The following is a 13,543-nucleotide window of genomic DNA, read 5'->3' on the forward strand; positions in this document are numbered from 1 at the left end:
AACATAGTAAAAAATGGCAATCTTACCAAAAGCAATCTACAGATTCAATGCAATCCCCATCAAAATCCCAACACAATTCTTCACAGACCTGGAAAGAACAAAACTCAACTTCATATGGAAAAACAAAAAACACAGTATAGCTAAAACAATCATGTATAATAAATCAACTTCTGAAGGCATCACCATCCCTGACCTCAAGCTCTACTATAGAACTATCATAATAAAAATAGCTTGGTATTGGCATAAAACCAACATGTGGATGAATGGAATCCACTTGAAGACCAGGACATTAATCTGAAGACCTATGAACACCTGATTTTTTACAAAGAAGCCAAAATTGTACAATGAAAAAAAAAGAAGACATCTTTAACAAGTGGTGCTGGCATAACTGGATGTCAACATGTATAAGATTACAAATAGATCCATATCTATCACCATGCACAAAACCCAAATCCAAGTGGATCAAAGACCTCATCATAAATCCAGCTACACTGAACCTGATAGAGGAGAAAGTAAGAAGTAGCCTGGAATGCACTGGCACGGGAGACCATTTCCAAATATAACACCAGTAGCACAGACACTGAGAGCAACAGGACCTCCTGAAACTGAGAAGCTTCTGTAAGGCAAAGGACACAGTAAATAAGACAAAATGACAGCCTACAGAAATGGGAAAAGGTCTTCACCAGCCCCACATCTGACAGAGGGCTAATCTCCACAGTATATGAAGAACTCAAGAAACTAGACATTAAAATACCAAACAATCCTTTTAAAAATGGGCTACAGAGCTAAACAGAGTTCTCAACAGAAGAATTTCAAATGGCCGGAAGAAATTTAAGGAATTGCTCAACATCCTTAGTCATCAGGGAAATGCAAATCAAAACAACTCTGAGATACCATCTTACACCTGTCAGAATGGCTAAGATCAAAAACACTGAAGACAGCTAGTTGGAGAGGAGGTAGAACAAGGGGAACACTCATATACTGTTGATGGGAGTGCAAACTTGTACAGCCACTTTGGAAATCAGTATGGTGACTTCTCAGAAAATTGGGAATCAATCTATCTCAAGACTCAGCTATACCACTCTTAGGCATATACCCAAGGAATGCTCAATCATACCACAAGGACACTTGCTCAACTATGTTCACAGCAGCATTATTCATAATAGCCCAAACCTAGATGACCCTCAACAGAAGAATGGATAAAGAAAATATGGTACATATATACAATGGAGTACTACTCAGCAGTAAAAAAAAAAAAAAACAATGACATTTGCAGGCAAGTGGAAGAACTAGAAAACATTCTGAGCGAGATAACCCAGACTCAGAAAGACAAGCATGGTATGTATTCACTAATAAGTGGATGCTAGATGTAAAGTAAAGGATAACCAGACTACAACTGCAGCTCCAGAGAAGCTAGCCAACAAGGAGAACCCTAAGAGGGATGCATGGATCACCCTGGGAAGGGGAAATAAATGAGATCACCTGAGTAAACTGAAATCTGGGGACAATAAAGGGTCGGGAATGGGGGATGAGAACATAAGGGAACGGGATGGTTGAGCTGGAACAGGGACGGAGTGGGTGAGCAATGAAAGACATATCTTAACAGAGAGAGACATCAAGGGGGTAGGGAGAAACCTGATGCTAGGGAAGTTCCCAGGAATCCACAAGGATGACCCCAGCTTAGACTACTAGCAATAGTGGAGAGGGTGCCTTAGCTGGCTTACCCCAGTAATCAGATTGGTGAATACCTTAGCTGTTATCATAGCACCTTCATCCAGGAACTGATGGAAGCAGATGTAGTGATCCACAGCCAAGCACCAGGTGGAGTTCCAGGAGTCCAGTCGAAGATAGGGAAGAGGGATTCTATGAGCAAAGGGATCAAGAACATGATGGGAATACCTACAGAGACAGCTGAACCTAGCTAGTGGGAACTCATGAACTTTTGAACAACAGCTATGGAGTCTCCACGGGACTGGACTAGGTCTTCTGCAGTTGTTTACCTTGGTCTGTTTGAGGGGCCCCTGGCAGTGGGATCAGGATCCATCCATGGTTCATGAGCTGGCTTTTTGGAGCCCACTACCTCTGGTAGGACATCTTGCACAGCCTTGATGCAGGGGGAGGGGCTTGGTCCTGCCACAACTGAGTATGCCAGGCTTTGCTGACTCCCCATGGGAGGTCTTACCTTTCAGAAGCTGGAATGGGGAGTGGATTGTAGGTGGAAGTCTGGGGCAGGGGGCAGGGAGCAGGAGGAGGGAAGAGAGGGGGATCAGCAGTTGGTATGTAAAATGAATAAAAATTTCTTAATAAAAAGAAGTTGAAATAAATTTAACAACTAGAATGGATGTGTCTTCTGCTTTGCACTAGGGTTTTGTTCGATAGTCTATATTTCTCAGGATAGCATTATTAGCCCAATTTATATAATGTCAGTTAAATTATTTACATATATGTATGTATGTATTGTTAAATAAACACAAAAGGCATGTTTGGTGTTCTTTATCCTTCCTCTCTCCATAACTAATCCCTTCTATCCCCCTCCTGAGACAAAAACTATCCCTCCATTTTTCTCATTTTCTCCTTCACAGTACATGTATTCCATTCCCCACCCACATGGTCCCAAAACACCATAGGCTATTACTACTGCCCTTGGTTACCTCCCAGAATTTAAAGGTAAGACCATATTGCTAAAGATACCAAACCCCTTGATCATAGGAGTTGAAAGAATTGAGCTGGAACTGACCTTGAACCCTGCCCCCTGAGGACAGGCTGTGAAAGAAAGTGGAAGTTATTTGAAATCTACCAAGGAAGTTAAACAGTGAAAGGTTCTACCTAACTGTAAGGTTCACAAATCTCAATAATAGCATTGCAATATATACCCAAGGGTGTAATCGTGGCATTTATATCTCAAGGGCAAGCAACAACTACCTAATATTGGACTTAAGACTCTCAGTATGAGGGAATTCATAGCCAGTATTGTAAAGCTATCACATTACCCATGGTTGGTGAAGTCATGGATGCTAGAGAAGAAACTACTAATACTATGTCCCTAAACAAGCATAATTTCCAACTATTTTCTAAATGTCTATCCTTAGATACCCACAGATAATTATAGCTTTCTCCCTTTGTCAAAAAAAAAAAAAAAAAAAAAAAAAAGTTTCTTTTTGCAGAAGACTGAGCCCAACAGAGAAATCCACAACTGGTCAATATGCAAATACCAACCAACTGTGGGATATCCATTCCAAATTGATTCATCAACATTGCAACCTATATACCTAAAGCTTAGGGAAAATATCATAAAAGGACACAGAAAGCTTATAAAAAGAAAAACAAAAGACCCAGATTTCTTCTAGGACAGTATCCACTAGATTGTAACAGCCAGAGGACTAGGATGTCTGTTATGAGACAATGTCTTCTCCATAGAGCAGGCAGCTTTACCCATCAAATCTTAACAACACGTTTGCCTAAACAATGACAACATGCATGCAAGACATCTCAGAAGGCCCCACCTCTAGATGAAGATCTGCGACAATTAATAGCTATAACTATCGACAGGAAATTTCTGTCATAGCCTTAGTAAAGGAAAAGGAAGGAGACTGAATGGAGAAAGCAAAAAAAGCAGACACTGTGGAGGGTGTCTAGTGTAAAGGGAAATAGCACTTGAGCATTTTGTCTCATCCTCATTACCAGGTTGGTTTATCATATCTGCCTAATAGCTGTAAAGATGCAAATGATATGGGCCAACTGTAAATACCTTTTAAAACAAACATTTGCTTTAGAAATAAAACATTTGAAAATCAGCTTTTTTTCTGGTAATGCTTCCAGAGACACACAAGTTGCTCACCTCAGAACTCAGGCAGAATGCATTTACAAAACTGTTCTGAGGCAGCATTAACACCCTGTAACTCTTGGACACTGAGAGGGTGCAGAGATCTCATTTTATCATAGTAAGACTCTTCCTCCACCCTCATTAACAATAATTCACTGACTACAAGATGAGACAACTAGAAAAATGGAAGCTTCACATCATTAGCTGAAACCTATGTTCCATTCTCTCAATTGAAATCCACTATCCTAACATGAGAGAATTCTTCCACAGAAACATAATTAAAATCATCAAGGACAAAACCTTACTTTAAGCCCCTATCAACCTATCAAAAATAAAAAACTATTGGCCATGTTATCACAAACAAGTAACCCAGCACTCAAGAAACTGAGGCAAGAGGATTATCATAAGTCCAATATTAGCCAGGGCAACACAAGGAGACCTTGACTTTAAAAGAAAGGTTCAAAAAGAACTGTGGCCCAATGACCAGAGATACTTATTACCTGCAGACTTAACAATGTCATCCGTTAGCGTATTGGATTACAGTTTTACTTCAGCTTGGATAATATCAGAATTGAATTGAATACTAGAAAATATTGACTCCAAATAAACGTTATGACTTCCTAGAAAAAATGTTATTTATGTAATTTATGAATTTTAGGTTCCATATAGATACATAAAATTGTGTGTGTGTGTTTGTGTGTGTGGGGATGTGTGTGGGGGAGGATGTGTGTGTGTGTGTGTGTGTGTGTGTGTGTGAGAGAGAGAGAGAGAGAGAGAGAGAGAGAGAGAGAGAGAGAGAGAGAAATAGAAATAGAAGTACAACTGTCTAGTGGGACACTAGAGATTAAAAAAGGGAGGAGTCAAAAGGTGATGGGGTCTATGACACAGAATGTGCTCGAAAAACAATATACATTTGTATGAAATCTTAAAAGATAAATTTAAAAATTCATACTTTCATGACTTTTTAAAGAAAATAACTGCCAATTTTACTATTGCATTAAACATATCTGTTAGAGCATTAGCATGTGTGAAATGTACTTCACTAGAAATAACTTCAAGTATAGCCTTAAATCCTATCTTTTCACAAATTCTTTTGTCTTTGTGGATTTCTGCTCCTTGCTTGTGGAGACCTACTATTGGAAAGCCTAATGGTGTGTGTATATGTGTGTGTGTGTATGTGTGTGTTTTAAAGTTTCACTTTCTAGAAATAAGAAGATAGCAGCTGTTCAATTCTCCAACCTTATATTTGATATGACACTAATCTTATTACATTATTCTCCCAAACATTGTGCTTCCAGCAGAAAGCAATATGCATAGGAGATTCCAGTGCATAGAGAGAAGGCAGAAATGAAAACTTCTTATTGATTCAGAAGATGGATATTTTTGTAGGAGTCTCACATGGAACTTCTCATCAGCAGGGAACATCTGGTTCCTTTCATTATGATTTTCTTTTGCAAATTCAAATGGCCATATGACACAATCATCACATATTGAAAATGCCAAGATTCAATAAAAAGTCTCTGATTCTCCCTTAAAAAATAATAGAAAAAAATAATTCAAAATATAGTATAATAATAATAATAATAATAATAATAAACCATTTAATACAAAGACTTAAATGCATGTAAACCAATATATATGAGATGCCTGATTGCTTCTGACCAACTTTACTACCCAATATTTTGAGAGTTTAAAAATAAAGGAGAAAAATGATTAGGAAAATGATTTAAAGTTGAAAAAATATAAAAATATCTAAGTTTAATCCCTTCATAAAAGTAAAAGTAATTAATTTAAAGTAGATTTTTATTCTATTTGCTCAAAGGATTGTCAAAGTTATATAATTTAATGTCTGAAGAAACTGGGCATAATTTAAAGAATTTGCTTGATAATTATGTCTTCTTATGTTCAACAATTACTTAATTGATTTGATGCTTTTTCATTTTTTGCTCATCTGAATCTTCTATTTAAATACTGCATTGGTAGATTCACAGGTTGTATCAATTGCAACTTGATCTCATGCTGCCTACTTATACTTCACATGATACTCAATTCAAAGAAGTTCCTTATCACATAACATCTATGAATGCCCAACATTCTACGTTGTTTTGTGTGACTCCTCTTTGAACTGTTCCTACTATAATTTGCATCTCTCCAAAATTCCTGTGTTAATCTCTAACACCCATTAAAATAGTATTTAAAGCTAGGACCATTTGGGAAGTAAGTCATGAGCATTCCACTGTCATGAAAAAAAAAATAATGCTCTTTAAGAAAGAGACTGGCCTTGGATCTCTGCATCTGCTTCCATCAGTCATTGGATGAGAGTTCTATCAAACAGTGAGGATGTTCAGCCATCGATCACCAGAGTAGGTCAGTTCAGGTGTTCTCTTGACCATTGCCAGTAGTCTATTGTGGGGGCATCTTTGTGGATTTCTAGGGACCTCTCTAGCACTTTGCTTCTTCCTATTCCCATGGGGTCTTCATTTATCATGGTATTTCTTTCCTTGTTCTCCCACTCTGTTCTTGATCCAGGTGGGATCTCCCACTCCCCTATGTTCTAAGCTCTCTTTTCCCCAACCCTTGCCCTTCATTACCACCACCACCCCCATGTCCAGATTGCTCATGTAGTTCTCATCCATTTCTCTGTCATTGGGCGATCCCTGTGTCTTTCTTAGGGTCCTCTTTACTAGGTAGCCTCCCTGGAGTTGTGAGTAGCAGTCTAGTCATCCTTTGCCCAATTGGCAAGAGAGAGGAGGGATTATATGAGCAAGAGATATTGAGACCATGGTTGGAAAAAGCATAGGGACAAATAGCTAAACTAGTGGAAACACATGAAGTATGAACCAATAGCTGAGGAGCTCCTATGGAAATGGATCAGGCCCTCTGGATAAGTGAGACAGTCGATTAGCTTAAACTATTTAAAAGGCCCCCAGGCAGTAGGACCAGGACCTGTCCTTAGTGCATGATCTGGCTTTTTGGAACCTAGAGCCTATGCTGGGACACTTTGCTCAGCCTAGGTGAAGGGAGGAGGGGACTGGACCTGCCTCAATTGAATCTACCAGGCTGAGCTGAATCCCCAGGTTAGTCCTTGCCTTGGAGGAGGTAGGAATGGGGGGTGGATTGGGGGGAGGGGAGGACAAGGGAATCAGTGGCTGATATGTAAAATTTAATTATAAATTGTTTTTTTAAAAAAGAGAGAGACTGAAGGGAGAACCACTATCCTTTGTCCTTTCTGCAATAGGAGGACACAGAGGTTTCATCCTAACCAGAGCAGGGAAAGTCATCTAGAAAACAGAAGACAGGCCCTCACTAGACACTGAACCTACCAGCTCCTTGACTTTGGATTTCTCATCCTCAAGAACTTTGAAAAATAAAGTTCTAGTATTTCTAAAGTATTTGCTAATTATACTGATATTTCTCATAAGAATACAAATGGACAAAGTTCAGCCCTTCAGATAATTTTAACTTGCAATTACTCTTTATCTATCAAACCTATCTCAAGAATCCTGTTCAATCTTCAGCACCACAATTAATCAATCACTTTGACAAATCACCTTTTTCCTAGTTAGCTTTAGCAGTCAGCTTGACACAGCCTAGAATAATTTGAGGGACTCTCATTCGGGGATTGCCCAAATTAGATTGGTTTGTGACTATGTCTGTAAGGAATTGTCTTTATGGTTGTCGAGAATCCCAGCCCTATAGGAGGCACCCTAGGTAAGCGGTTCTGGGCTATATAAGAAAGCTAACTGAGAATTATCTAGAGATCCAGCCAGTATGGAATGTTCCTCCATGGTTTCTGCACCAGTCCCACTTGGGTTTTGGCCTTGACTTAGCTCAATGATGGACTGTGACCTAGAAGTGTAAGTCAAATAAACCCTTTCCTTCCCTGAGTTGCTATTGGCCAGCGTGTTTCGTCACAGTGAAACAAACTGGAAAACTTCCCCTAACTTTCTTCCTATTCCCAATTTTAACCAGATATGAAAGTGTTTCTATTTTTCCTCTCATATCACTTTGATCATTGTAATTACTTTATTTTTGTGTTCATGTTGTGCTATGTTAACTGTATTTTTTCAGCTTCATTTATTTCTTATGAAATCCCTAATTTACTCAAAGAATTCAACATTTCATGAACAACATATATCTTCTCTATATAGACTATGTACATGCTATAAGACAATAAAGATAAAAAGGCATTGCTCTATCCTTACGAAATTTACCTTGGAAACATGATTCATTTTTAAAGTATTTACCTAATATGCTGTAGTACACATTCCATTATAATTATAAATACCAGTAAAACTGAATGATTTATTATAATAGGCAATTAATGGCATCTAAAAAACCAAACATTATGTATTACATAAAACTATTAGTACTTAATGGGAAGTTAATGCTTCTCTTGAAAAACAAACATGATAAAGTTAATTTTTCTTAATATTACAGATGCTATACATCAGTGATAAAGATTGATAACAGTACAGGCTAATTTTTTTAAAATATTTTTATGTGATTGTCCTATCTGACAGGGAAAATAAAATTTAGCTTGTTGGTTTTGTTTGTACGATGCATAACACTTTAATCTGTTTAAATCCATTTGAGAACAAAGTAGGAAGAAACTGAAGAGAGAGAAATAAGAAACTAAAATCTAGGACAAAACTGTGAAGATTCTCCCAGGGAATTTGAAAGTAGAGTTCAATGCAATAGAAGGTAAGAAATAAAAAGTGAATAAAAAATTAGCTAATTCTGGAGGGAGTTAAGCAAGTCTTGAGTGAATCCTTAAGTAGCAGAAGTCCTGAGTGAACTGACATGGGAATAACCATGTCAAGGACCCATGGAAATGGCAAAGTTGTCCCCACATGGATCAGGCTTAGAATTGGCAAAGCTTTCCTCTGGTCCAAAATGTGAACATGGGCTGTGTATACAAAAACTAGAAACCATCCTACTCCTGTATGTTTATAGCCCAAGACTGCTCCCCTACAGAGGAACCCTACCAAGACTGGCTGACTCTCCCCGTAGTACTGTGCCTAAGAAACATAAACACACTGAAGTTCCAGGTCACTACATATTTGGTTCCATTCCATCAGAGTGTGTACCTCTCACCTGACCACATTTCTGAACAAAGCTATGGTAGATGCAGCATGGTTCTGTGGTTTTTTGTTTGTTTGTTTGTTTGTTTTGTTTTGTTTTTTGTAGATAGAAGATAGAAGAGACACCCATGCTTTGTCTCTTTTATGGTTATTGAGAATTTGAGATGTATTTACATTCTGAGTGAAAAGACATTAAGAACAGGAGTTTCAAAGGCATAGGAAAGGTTGCTCATTATGGGAAATTAAAAAGAAATTTAGTGGGATTAAGGGGATAACTTAGTACAAAGCTTGCTGTGAAAGTCTGAGGACCTGAGTTTGATCCCAGCACTCACATAAGAAGCCAGGCATAGTGGTACATACCTATAATTTTAGAGCTGAAAAAAACATAGACAAGGGGATCGCTGGGGTCTGGTGGCCAATTGGCAAGCTTCCATTTCAGTGAGAGACCTTGTGTCAAAAATAAACAAACAAACACATAAATAAATAATATAGAAATCAATAAATAAATATACTCAGCATCAACCTCTGGCTTCCAGATGCACACAGGCACATATACATGTGCCCAGATCCATAAACATATACACATGAACATGTATACTCATACACACACACTCAGCATACATGAACACACATGCACACACTAAGGAATTTAGTGGAGGATTGTCTTGTAAGCAAAGCCTTTATTGCTGTGTGTTATTATATAGAGAGAATTGTTCAGGCAAAGTAATGATAGCCTCGTTCCCAGCTCCTTCCACAGTAGCAGGAAACTTCATTTTGTCAAAGTGTCACACAGAAATCTCCTGCTATTCTGCATGGATTTCAGAATATTTCTCTTGTTCCAACTCTCGAGGCCATACCAACACATGCTATTCTTCAACTTAGCCTCCAACGTTATTAGTAAAGATATATCATTGATGCAAAGAACATTCTATTCTGAACATTGACTTCTTTTGACTCTGTCTCCTTACTCCATAGGTACTCAGTGCTGTGTCCTTCTCTCTCCTCCCTCCTCCCTCCTCCCTCCTCTCTCTTCCCCCTCTCTCATCCTTCTAGCCTCAAAATCCCACTGAAAACTTTAGTTTCTGTAGTTCTTATGGTTATGGAGGTATAAAACTTTCTTTTGGGAATCACTGACAGTCATACTCAAGGACGTATCATACATCATGACATTTTGATGAGGTCGCACTTCTTCCTGAAGGCAGATTCCACATATTCTATTCATTTATTGGTTATTTACTAGTCAATATCTCAGTCAATATCTGACTTTGAAACATCAAAATATTTTCTTTGTAATACCTACTGTTGTTTTAAGATAAAATCTGGTAAGTATCTAATAAAATTGAAGATGAATGGATGATTTATCTTTCTGAGAATAAAATCTGAAATCTGATTATTGTTTACAAATGTTGTTATATGGTTTAAAATTGGGGTGGAAAATTTATCATTCAGAATTACATCAAAGAACTATATGAATAACCAGAATAATGGCATTCTATCTCTGCCAGTATCCGTAGTAATGAAGTGTAGTTAGATAAAGGCAATGGGGCAGTGAGAAGAACTTTAACAGCTAAGTTGTTTCAGGAAAGTAACATGACGCATTAGTTATATGTGTGCTTTTGGTTCTGCTATCTTGGCTCATTCTACTTAGGCAAATTACATTCTTTTACACTTGGTTTCTTCCTACATAAAGTGGGAGTATCAGTGACACCTAAGACCTTATAAGATTGCTTGAAAAATTACAAGGAGCATCCCATATGCTGAGTGAAGGAAGTCTTCACTTCTGGAAGGCATATTTTATCACCAATATTTGGAATGCTTCAAGTCTGTGGCAATAAAACAATAGATTGATTTTCACTTAATTTTATAATTATTTATAAATCCTCTACAGATGAATTCTACCTTTGCTTGTCTCCTAGAATAGACAATTCTGATATGCATTTCTAATAATTTTTCTCAAACAAGGTGCTTGACTTAATGTGAAAATTATATGAAATCATGTTTACCTCTTTTATTTTTGATATTACAATATAATTACATCATTTCTCCTTACCTTCTTTCCTCCTTCCAACCCCTCCATTTATCCCTCCTTGCTCTCTTTCAAATTGACAGCCTCTTATTCATTAATAGTTGATACATGCATATATGTATGTATATATACATATACATTCCTAAATACAGCCTGCTCAGTATGTATAATTTTTCTTGTATGTATGTTTTCAACATGATTTGGTGTTAGATGACAAATTGGTATGGTCTTCCCTGGGTAAGACTATTTCATAACATTGTTTTTTTAAAGATTTGTTTTATTATTATTTTTAGTTGAGCATGTGGGGGGGGGTCTGTGTATGAATTGTGTACATGAGTGTCATGCCCTCAGTGTCCAGAAGTATCAGATCTTGAGTTACATGCAGTTGTAAGCCATCTGACATGGGTAATGCAAATGAACTCGGGTCCATCCCATGAGCTGTACTGGGCCATCTTTTCCTAGCCCTGTAGCATTGTTTTTAAGAGTAAATAATTTACCACTTTTCCAGGAAAAATTGGCCTAAGTTTAAAATTTACACACAAAAAAGTTGGAACCATGCCTTTGGTTTTATAATAATATATGAAAAATATTGAAGTTATTTGATCAAGCATAGTAGCCAACGATTTGTTGTTTGATGAAAACTTAGTAGTCTTCTAAAATATAAATCTGAGCAGAATGAGCATGCTACGAATGGACAAAGGGGACATATTCACAGAACCAGTATTTATTTGCCCACTCTATCCTCAATTGATGTCAGTCAAAACATACCATCAACCATTATGTGAAACTCGAAAACATAATGCAATATGCTTGTTCATGTATGCCAGTTATTTTATCTGTAGCCCAAAGACAGGGACGACAGTACCATATTCAAGATGTGGTGCCAAATTAGTTCTTAACTGAGTCCACATTCCTGAACTACAAGTTCTATATTTAGTAGACACTGCTTTTCTGCATGTAGGGCTCAACTGTATCTTCACAGTCGAGGTGCAACTGTGCCAGTGTGTCTGCCTCACTGAGCAGCTGTCTGTGAAATCAGACTCTGATCTGCCTTCTTGAAACACAGTCAGTGTTCCTTTGTTCCTGAAAGGGTATGCACCTCTTAATCGAAAAGGGCACCACAGAACCACCTTGCCCTGACATCCTCAAAACGAATAGAGAACACTGTCCTCAGACTTGAGTCCTTCCCTGGGTTTTCTTTGGTCGTGGGTAACACCGATGTCTCCACAAAACCTGTGAGACCATTTAAGCACCAACAGGAATTAGAGAAGGAGGTAACCCCACTCTAATATTGTAGTGAAATGTTTGCCATTATATTCGAATGAGATGCATATTGAATTCTGCAGTCTCAGTAACTTTTGCAGAAGAATTAAGAAAATAAAAAGATTAATGGCAACATACTAAATATAAATTTCTAGAAATTAACTGTATTATACTGCAGTTTTTCTTTACTTGGTATTGCACTAAGCCAGGCAGGAAAAGAATATGTTACCGGGCAAGGAAATTATAAGTTTGTTTATAACCTGATATATAAATATACTCTAGGTTCTTGGACACTCAATTATACAGTATGTATTAAATTTGTTAACCATGTATCTACTGTTATTGATGGGCAGCTAGGAAGCTCCTCATCTTACAAGCACTGTTAACTTTCTGGACAAACTTTTCAACTCTATATTTCATGTCTAAGCACTTGGTAAGTTCTAAAGCACATAGACATTCAAAGCCAATGGTGGAGTCCAGACACAAGCTTCTCATTTCTACTCTTCCAACACACACACACACAAAAAAAAATGGGGCATCCTTCTCAGCCTGTGAAATCATGATTTGGTCTCTTGAGCCTTTGTTCCACAAAATGGACTTTCATCCCAAAGTTCATGTATAAACCAAACTTCATGAAAATCAAATCAATATCTTCCTCCTTCCCTCTCTATTTCCACCTCGCCTCTCTCTTCCTCTTCCTGTTCTTCTCTTGCCAACATACATGTTGCAACTACTGCTAACAAAATTTCTCTACTAACCATCAAAGTTTAACACCTAAAGCATAAACTTTTTCTAATGTAACTTGTGGATAGCTGTGCTTTCTTTTTATCTTTTTAAACATGTATTTTCCTGACATATCTATTGTTTTAGAAATCTATAATTAGTAAAACATAAATTCACTATTTCTATTTTTCATCTGCCAGATGCCAAGCTGTCTCTAGAGATTCTCAAAGAACAGAGCTGCCATGGTTCTTTTCATTTGCAATCTTGTTTATCAGGAGTTGTGGCAGTGACAGCTGAAATGAATAGCCACAGCTTAGGGAAAATAGTTTTGTTTCCTAATCATTATTTGGATGTCATCAGGGAAATCCTAAGGATAAAACAAACTAGCTTCAAATAATGGTGGCTTAACGTTATTTCAAACTGTCTAAATCGACTATGATGGATCTAGCTGCATTATCTTTTAGCAAATTCACCCAAGCTTAAGCTATTCTCAGGCTACAAACAAGATCACTCTTAAGTTAAATATATCTTTCATAAGTTATGATTCTCTTTAGCTTAAAAGAAGAAAAAACTCAAACATATTCCTTACAACAGTGATTAATTAGACACTGATGTAATTTTATG

This window comes from Peromyscus leucopus, chromosome 14 (genome assembly GCF_004664715.2).
Source record: "Peromyscus leucopus breed LL Stock chromosome 14, UCI_PerLeu_2.1, whole genome shotgun sequence".
In the NCBI taxonomy this organism is placed as follows: domain Eukaryota; kingdom Metazoa; phylum Chordata; class Mammalia; order Rodentia; family Cricetidae; genus Peromyscus; species Peromyscus leucopus.